The 9,242-nt window shown below is 42.0% G+C and overlaps 1 long non-coding RNA gene across 1 annotated transcript; it reads left to right on the top strand.

Annotated features, from left to right (window-relative positions):
- Positions 1-7,178: 7,178 nt before the first annotated feature.
- On the top strand, positions 7,179-8,871 carry LOC129546744 (uncharacterized). The gene is made up of 3 exons (XR_008683931.2): positions 7,179-7,379; positions 7,496-7,667; positions 7,892-8,871. It is a non-coding gene; the product is annotated as an uncharacterized LOC129546744 (long non-coding RNA).
- The last annotated feature ends 371 nt before the right edge of the window (positions 8,872-9,242 follow it).

Below are 9,242 nucleotides of genomic sequence, written 5' to 3' on the forward strand. Positions count from 1 at the left end.
TGTCACCCAAAATTCCCCACAGACAAGGCTTTCGTCCTCATTAGGCCTCGCCATCTGGGACTGTTCTATAATTGCTGCCAGGATTTTACATCCAGTTACCTCCACTTTCTAGAACATATTAGCTACTAACGTTATTGAAACCAATTTCTACTTCATACAGATGATTTTGCAACAGCAATTAAAATTTCTCTTCCACTAGTCGAGTCCTCTAAGAAAACAATTGGAACTATACATTCTGTGTATTTATATTTTAACACTGCTTCCTGTACTTGTATTACTTTGATTCCTTCCATTACCATGGTGTCTCCCCTCCCATCCAAACCCCCTCAATAAAGCAATACACTGTTAAAAAAAAAAAAATGGTCAGACCTTAAATGGAAAGCAACTTTTAAAAGCTATATTTAAAAAATTGTTTTTTTTAAAACAAAACAAAGACAAAGAAATGCTCAGAACTTATTCACAACTAATTAAATCAGAAACTTGGAGGAGGGTTGCTAACATCTGCATTCTTACCCCTCTCCTAACACCCTAGCCTATGATTTCATTGTCCAGTCAGGACACTGCACCAGGAAATGAACCCAAGGTAATATGACACAGGGTTGTAACCATGATCAATGTGCAGTAGTTTCCAAGCTCCAGTCAGCTCTATTGTAAGGCCTAAAATTCCCAGTTCTACCCTGACACCTTTGAGTCTCACAGAGCCCAGAAGGCCTAGCTCTTAGCTCCTCTGCTCTCTCCAGACATGACCCTTTCCCTGGGGAAGACTCCCCATTCAGCTAGTTCACCTATGGGTTAACCATGTTTTTATTTTTATTTATTCATTTATTGGTTGTATCTCGTGGCTTGTGGGATCTTAGTTCCCCAACTAGGGATCGAATCTTGGCCCCTGAAATGATAGTGCTGGGCCTAAAGACTGGACTGCCAGGGAATTCCCTTAACCATGTTTTATTTTAATTCATTAATTAACTAATTTATTTGCCAGCACCACATGGCATGTGGAATCTTAGTTCCCTGACCAGGGATCAAACCCATGTCCCCTGCAGTGGAAGTGCAGAGTCCTAACCACTGGACAGCCAAGAAGTCCCATCCCTTAACCATGTTTTTAGATTCTAGCTACTTAACATCTGTGATTCCTGACTTCTTCCTCAGTCTGCTGAATCACAGACTGTCAACCAGTTAGTAACACATTCCCCGCAAGTCAGCTTTCCAAGGCATGTGAGGGTCACAAGGGTCTATAACATGTTATGGAAAAAATTCAAACTTTTTAGTCAATGTAATATAACCCACCCAACCACTGTCCCCTGCTCTCCTGTTCTTAGTTCCCCAAAGGGGGATGTCACCACCTACTTATTTCCCACCACTGTAGTCATAAAGACATAGTTCTCTTGCTCTGCTCCACGACTCCTGTGTGTGACAGGCCTTGTATGGCCCTGGGTGGCATGCTGTGTCTCTTTTTTGGGCAAACTGTAAGTACAGAAAACCTTCTTTCTTGGTAACCTCCCCAGGCTGTCATTCGATCACCTTTATAAATGAAGACCTGACACAATTCACCCCATCAAATGATCAGATGTAGCCCACCTAGTCCTCAACCTAACAGGTTTCGCCTCTGTGCCAGCTTCAAAATTGTTCAAGCAAGCCAACCACATTCTCCTGCCAGAACCAAGGGTTACCCTACCCTCTGTTTACTACAGCGTCTGCCTCCCAGAGCCACTGCTGCTTCATTCTAGTCCCATTCTAATGTGGTCTTGCATGGCTATATGTGATAAACAAACTGCTGCCAACCTCATCTGCCCAAACATCTCATACTGTTTAGGACAGGGATTCCACCTTCCTAAATCAGGTGAATTGGAACACCATCACAATCATCCAGAAAGCTAAAAGAGAACACATTAGTCCAGGGACTTCCCTGGTGGTCCAATGGTTAAGATTTTGCCTTCCAGTCCAGGGGGTGTGGGTTCAATCCCTGGTCAGGGAGATTCCACATGCCTCATAGGCAAAAAGCCAAAACATAAAACAGAAACAATACTGTAAAAAAAAAAAAATTTCAATAAACAAACAAAAAACCCCACAGAAGCCCAGACTCATTGAAATAGTAAAAGGACTGCGTCTTTACCGTTTTTACCAACTTCCTTAGGTGATTCTAATATGACCCAAGTTTGGGAACCACTGCAGTATTCTATTCTGCCCCTCAAGGTGTTATCTTAAATGCCTAAGTATAGCCAGGAAGCCCAGGGCAGGGCTAGAACTGTCACTCAGGCCTCCTGATGACTAGCCCCTGCTTCTTTCTGTTGTAAGATGCCCTCAAAGGTCTAAAGAGGTAAGAGTAATATTTAAATATCCTGGGAGGCAAATTCTCAGAGGAAAAATGAAGGCTTCCATTTACACCAGTGGTGCCCAGCTGAAACATAATGCAAGTTACATGGGTAATTTAAATGTTTCTAGCAGACACGCTGAAAAATGTAAAAAGAAGTGGCCTTTATTTTAACAATATATTTTATTTAATGCAACATATCCAAAATACTACCTCAGCCTGAAACAGAGATATTTTACATTCTTTTTCAGTGTTTGAAATCTCTTGTGTGTCCTACACTTAACAGCACATTTCAGCTGGCACCAGCCACATCTGAAGAACAACAGTCTCACGTGGCCAATGGCTACCACAGTGAATGGTGCAGACTCAGGCCTTTTTAAAGCAATAGAGACCATATGATTATCCTCCAGGAACTGCTGCTGCTGCTAAGTTGCTTCAGTCGTGTCCGACACTGTGCAACCCCATAGACAGCAGCGCACCAGGCTCCCCCATCCCTGGGATTCTCCAGGCAAGAACACTGGAGTGGGTTGCCATTTCCTTCTCCAATGCATGAAACTGAAAAGTGAAAGTGAAGTCACTCAGTCGTGTCCAATTCTTAGCGACCCCATGGACTGCAGCCTACCAGGCTCCTCTGTCCATGGGATTTTCCAGGCAAGAGTACTGGAGTGGGATGCCATTGCCTTCTCCGCCCCCAGGAACTGACTAGGTTCAAAAGACAACCAATTCTGTTAGTTATCAGTTTCAACAAAGGTTATTATGGAAACGATTCATTTTTGCTCAACTGTACAGTCAAATTGAAGTATTAAAAGAATAAAATGGGGGTGAAAAGAAAACCCTAAAATATTCTTTGCACTCTTAATAACTCACTGCATTTTTCATATTGCACACTCTTCTGTAATAGGAAAAAAAAGTACAACTGTAGTCTATAATACATATAGGATGTACTATGTGCTAGGCACCATTTCAAGCACTTTCCACATTGTATTTCTTTTAATCATCATGTGTCCAACTCTTTGTGCCCCCCTCGGCTGTAGACCGCCAGGCTCCTCTGTCCATGGAATTCTCCAGGCAAGAATACTGGAGTGGGGTACCATTTCCTTCTCCAGAGGATCTTCCTGACCCAGGGATCGAACCTGGATCTCCTGCATTGAAGGCAGATTCTTTACCATCTGAGCCACTAGTGAAGCCCCCAAAACTTTAATTCTGTGGTTACCTGATGTGAGAAAACTGAGGCACAGAGAAGTTAAGTAAGCTGTGCTGGTCACAAAGTGCTGGAACAAGGAGGTTTTAAAGCCAGCTGCTGAGGTTTGACTCTGGCTCTGCCCCTTCTTGGGTCACCAGGTCACTTACTCAACTGTCTTCGACTGTTTCTTCATTTTAAAAATGACAATAATAATTATTGCACACAGAGCACTGGAAATTCACTGAAACAGAAGAGGTGCCCAACAAATGTTAGCTCTTCTCAGCATCCCCATCACAATCCTGACATAACAAACAAAAAACTGAACACTAACATCGATTTAACAAAAATCTTATGGTTACCAGGGGAAGGCAGAGGGACAAATTAGGAGTTTGGGATTAAAATATACACAGTTCTATACACAAAACAGATAATCAACAAGGACTCACTGTACAGCACAGGGAACTATACTCAGTATTTTATAATAACCTATTAGGGAAAATAATCTGAAAAGGGTATATAAACATATACACTGAATATATATATGCACATATATATAAATAACTGAATCACTGTGCTGCATACCTGAAACTAACATGAAAGTAAAAGTCACTCTATTGGAGTGGGTAGCCTTTCTCTTCTCCAGGGGATCTTCCCAACCCAGGGATCAAACACCAGGTCTCCCACATTGCAGGTGGATTCTTTACCAGCTGGGCCACAAGGGAAGTCCAAGAATACTAGAGTGAGTAGCCTATCCCTTCTTCAGCAGATCTTCCCGACCCAGGAATTGAACCAGGGTCTCCTGCATTGCAGGAGGATTCTTTACCAACTGAGTTATCCGGGAAGCTCGAAACTAACATAACATTGTAAATTAACTATGCTTCCATTTTTTAAAAAAATTGATTTTCTTCCAAGGAAATCTGTTTTAGAGCATGACAATATTAGGCACTATGATACATCAACTTTTTTTTTTAAGGTAAAAAGTGGATTTATTTAGAGAGAAATACACTTCACAGAGTGTGGGCCATCCCAGAAGGCGAGAGAGTTGATGATACATCAACCTTTGAACGCTCGGAAAAAGTTGGTGGATTCTACAGCTCGCCAAAGGAAAGTGAGGCACCAGACAAGGCATATGCCTATAGATTGCCTTTCTATTTTGTTCTCTAATGCCAGGCTATAGCCCCTCTGGGCTACTGTTTGCATCACACTTACTACGTAACTCCTCCCTGCTGACCCTGTGCTGGACTCTCCAAAAAGAATAGGACCAGGTCCATGAATCAGAGGTCCCTGTAGGCTAACAGGAGAGAAAGATGAAACTGAGAGTTACATGCCTGTGGCAAATGCAACTCCAAAGAAGCACAGGAAATTCATCATTTTCTTATATAAAAAACATTCTTCTAGTGGCCAAGTGTGAAAAATCTTAAGAGTTGCTGCTAATACCTGTTATGGACTGAATTGTGAGCCCCACCCCTAAACTCATACATGGAAGTCCTAATCACCAGAACCTCAGAGTGTGACTGCATTGACAGACAAAGCATTTAAAGGGGTGATGAAGTTAAAATGAGGTCATTAGGGTGGGCCCTAAATCAATCTTACTGGTGTCCTTCTATGAAGAAATTGGACATAAACAGGGATAGTAGGGGCATGCACACACACAAAGGAAAGACCCTGTGAGGACATGACAAGAAGGCAGCCATCTGCAAGCCAAGGAGATAGGCCTCAGAAGAAACCAAATCTGCTGACAGACTCCTAGCTCCAGAACTGTGAGAAAATTTATGTCTGTTGTCTATGCCAGCCAGGCTGTGATATTTTGTACCAGTAGAAGCTGAAGCTCCAATACTTTGGCCATCTGATGCGAACAGCTGACTCACTGGAAAAGACTCTGATGCTGGAAAAGACTGAAGGCAGGAGGAGAAGGGAACAACAGAGAATAAGATGGTTGATGGCATCACCGACTGGATGGACATAAGTTTGAGCAAGCTCTGGGAGTTGGTGATGGACAGGGAAGCCTGGCATGCTGCAGTCCATGGGGTCACAAAGAGTCGTACATGACTGAGCGACTGAACCGAGGCACTGTACTTCAGATACACCAACTTATTTATTCTCATCTAATCTTATGATCTTTAAATTCAGCTTACTTGTTTTTATGATATATTGCGCCCTGCTGCAACTCAATATTCCATCTTGAATTTTTTTTCCACTTTTACAAATAATACATGGGTCTGTCATTTCAGGTGCCTCTTACATTCACTGATGTGTCAGTGATGTGGCATGCTGCAGTACATGGGGTTGCAAAGAGTTGGACCCAACTGAACAACAGAACAACAACAAGTTTTAGCAAACTAATACAGTCTCGGTATAATAAGTAATGTTTAAGTTCTATTGACTCAACATCTGGGTTTGCTTTAAAATATTCAATGGGAAAAACCTGTGCATGGGGAGAGAGCGATGCAACAAGATCAGCAGGATGACTGTTACACAGGAATCATTATATTATACTTTGTAGGGCTTCTCCGGTGGCTCAGATGGTAAAGAATCTGCCAGCAATGAGGGAAACCAGGGTTCTATTCCTGGGTCGGAAAGATCCCCTGGCAAGGGAAGGGCAACCCACTCCGGTATTCTTGCCTGGAGAATTCCACGGACAGAGGAACCTGGCAGATTGTCTGGAAATTTCCAGAATTAAGAGTTAAGGATATGAGTAATCTGATAACAATTGTATGTAATACAGATAAACACATATAGAAAAGCTGCTAAACAGAAATGCACTTAAATGTTGATAATCGTCTATATCCTATAGGTCTGTGTCCTAAATACGTCATATACATCTTATACATATCTACATGGGTAATTCTTAATGGTTTTGACTATGTCATAGCTCTACATTTTCTGAATTCTCTACAATGAATGCGCATTTCTTCTTTAATTAGTATACACGCTTTAAATAATATTTAAAATAAGATTAAATGAGAATGCTTTCTAATTTTTACAAAGACGGCCAAACTCACTAACCCTGCTTTCAAATCCTCCACAATAAAATTTCAACCTACCTAGACAAACTGATCCCAAAAGTCTCCTCTGCAGCTAGTTTCCTAATGGTTGACTATTTCGATAGACCGCTTTTCTGTCTCCGAAAGGCAAGTGAGTACCTGCCTTATACTCTTTTAATATCTTTTTATAGAAAAGGAATTTAAGGAACAGAAAGATTAAAGTCGCATCCAACGTTACCTCGCTAGGAAGTAACTAACTGTGTGGAAGGTGCTGGAGGAGGCGGATTGGACAGCAGAGAGACCTGGAGACAGTCAAACTGCCGATTTCAGTCCGTCTACGACCCCAGGACTTGTGAACCCCGCCAAACGCAGAGAATCCTGCCGGTAAAAGGAAGGCAAGCGGCCGCCCTCGCCCTTCCATCCCGCCCTCTGTCGCAAGTCGCGTCTTTTCTGCTCTGCGACCGAAGACCGAGTCCAGCTGATCCCAGGACCGGATCAGAGAAGTTAAAAGAGAACTCAGGCTCCTAGGGAATCACTCAACTACCTGTGAGAACCAAAGGCCGCAATCCCAACCTCCTAAAGCGGAAATACCTCCAACCATTCGGACCTCCAGGACTACATTTCCCAGGATCCCCGAGAGGGGCAGGAGCCATTGCCCCGCCCCCTTATCGGAAGTGACGTTTGACATCGTCGGCCTGAATCGAATTTCCCAGAATCCACGAAAGCAGCGAGGTTCGTATTCTTGCCCTCCGGTGGGTGAAATACCACCAGAGACGCTCAGCGCTGGATTATGCTTTTTTTATTTCCCCAGCGGAGCGAATAACCCTCCGCGCTTTCGCGGTGCGCAAGCCCGTATCACAGGAAGCCTCCGAGACTACACGTCCCAGAATGCTCTCTACCGGTGAGCTTCCCACCTGTCTGCAATTCTACTTTTGAATTAGCAGGTGGAGTATGTGTAAGCCGTCGGGCGCTTGTAGAACTTGGGTGGTTTTTATTTCTCTCGCTGTTTCCTGACAGAAATTGGAAATATGTATGGAAAAGTAAATGGAAAATAATTGTAAAGGCGTGGTATGTGTGAAGGAAAAATAGAGATCGTAAAAGGGACGGGCTGAGCTATAATGAACCATCTCCTTTACTACCTGGCCCTGTATTCAACCTTGGCCAAGAAAATAAGATGCAACCATTGAATGTGAGTGAAACAGAAGCAGAAAAATGCTCCGCTTTTCTTTGCTTTGGTTTTCTTACATCGTTAGGGAACTGAAATATTACTTGTATTTCGAAAAAGTTATTCGTCTTCCAATTAAGAAATCACACCATGTAATTCTTATTCCTTTTAAACCGGTTAATTGACGTGTAATCAAGGTACAACATATGTTGATTTGATGCATTAATGTATTGCAATATGATCATTAGGGACGACAGAGAATGAGATGGCTGGATGGCATCACCGACTCGATGGACATGAGTTTGGGTGAACTCCGGGAGTTGGTGATGGACAGGGAGGCCTGACGTGCTGTGATTCATGGGGTCGCTAAGAGTCGGACACGACTGAGCGACTGAACTGAACTGAACTGAACACTTCTATCACCTGAACTAGTTTTCATGACTTTTTTGGGTTTCAGAACAATTAGGATCTAGTCCCTTAGAAACTTTGAAGTTTATAATACAGTATTATTGATCATATCACTATGCTGCCCATTAGCTCTCCAGGACGTATCTCCTAGTCCAAATTTGTACCCTTAAAAAAGTCCCCAGCCCCCCAACCTGTAATAGCTATCATTCTACTCTGTATTTATGAACTCGCCTTTTTTAAGATTCCACATATAAATGATAATAAACAGTATCTCTCTGTCTGATTTAATCTCACTTTAGCATAATACCCACCTTTGCTGTTGCAAATGGGTCTCTTTCCTTTCTTATGGCTGAATAAATTCCATTGTATATATGCCACAACTTCAACACTTAGGTTGTTTCCATATTGTGAATAGTGCTGAAAGAAACATGGGAGTGCACATACCTCTTCAAATAACTATTTTCATTTATTTTGAATATACAAGCAGAAGTAGAATTGCTATGTTAGTTGCTCAGTCATGTCCAACTCTTTGTGATCCCATGGACTGCAGCCTACCAGGCTCCTCTGTCCGTGGAATTTTTCAGGGAAGAATACTGGAGTGGATAGCCATTCCCTTCTCCAGGGGATCTTCGCAACCCAGGAATTCGAACTGGGTCTCCTGCATTGGAAGCAGATTGTTTACCACCTGAGCTACTGGGAAGGCCATCTTTGTAGTAGAGTTTGGAATTAGGAAGTGGGATGTATCTGGCTTTGTTCTTCTTTCTTCTGATTGCTTTGGCTATTACAGGTTTTTGTGGCTCCATACAAAATTTTAGAATTTTTTTTCTATTTATGTGAAATATGCCATTGGAATTTTGATAGAAGTTGCACTGAATCTATAGATGGCTTTTGGGTAGTAGGGACATTTTAATGATATTAATCCCTCTGATCCAAGTACACAGGGTATTTTTCTGCTTATTTGTGTCTTCAATTTCTTCCATCAAAGTCTTATCATTTTTGGTATACAGGTCTTTCATCTCCTTATTTAAATTTATTCCTAAGTATTTATATTATCTTTAGTGATATAGTGAATGGAATTATTTTACATATATAGTTACTGTATAAAAATAGCAACTGGTTTTTGTATGTTAACTTTGTATTATTCAACTTGACAGAAGGCACTGATGAGTTCTAACAGTTTTGATGTATAGT

This window comes from Moschus berezovskii, chromosome 22, assembly GCF_049115385.1.
Source record: "Moschus berezovskii isolate FMDL1 chromosome 22, NW_MosBer_1.0, whole genome shotgun sequence".
In the NCBI taxonomy this organism is placed as follows: domain Eukaryota; kingdom Metazoa; phylum Chordata; class Mammalia; order Artiodactyla; family Moschidae; genus Moschus; species Moschus berezovskii.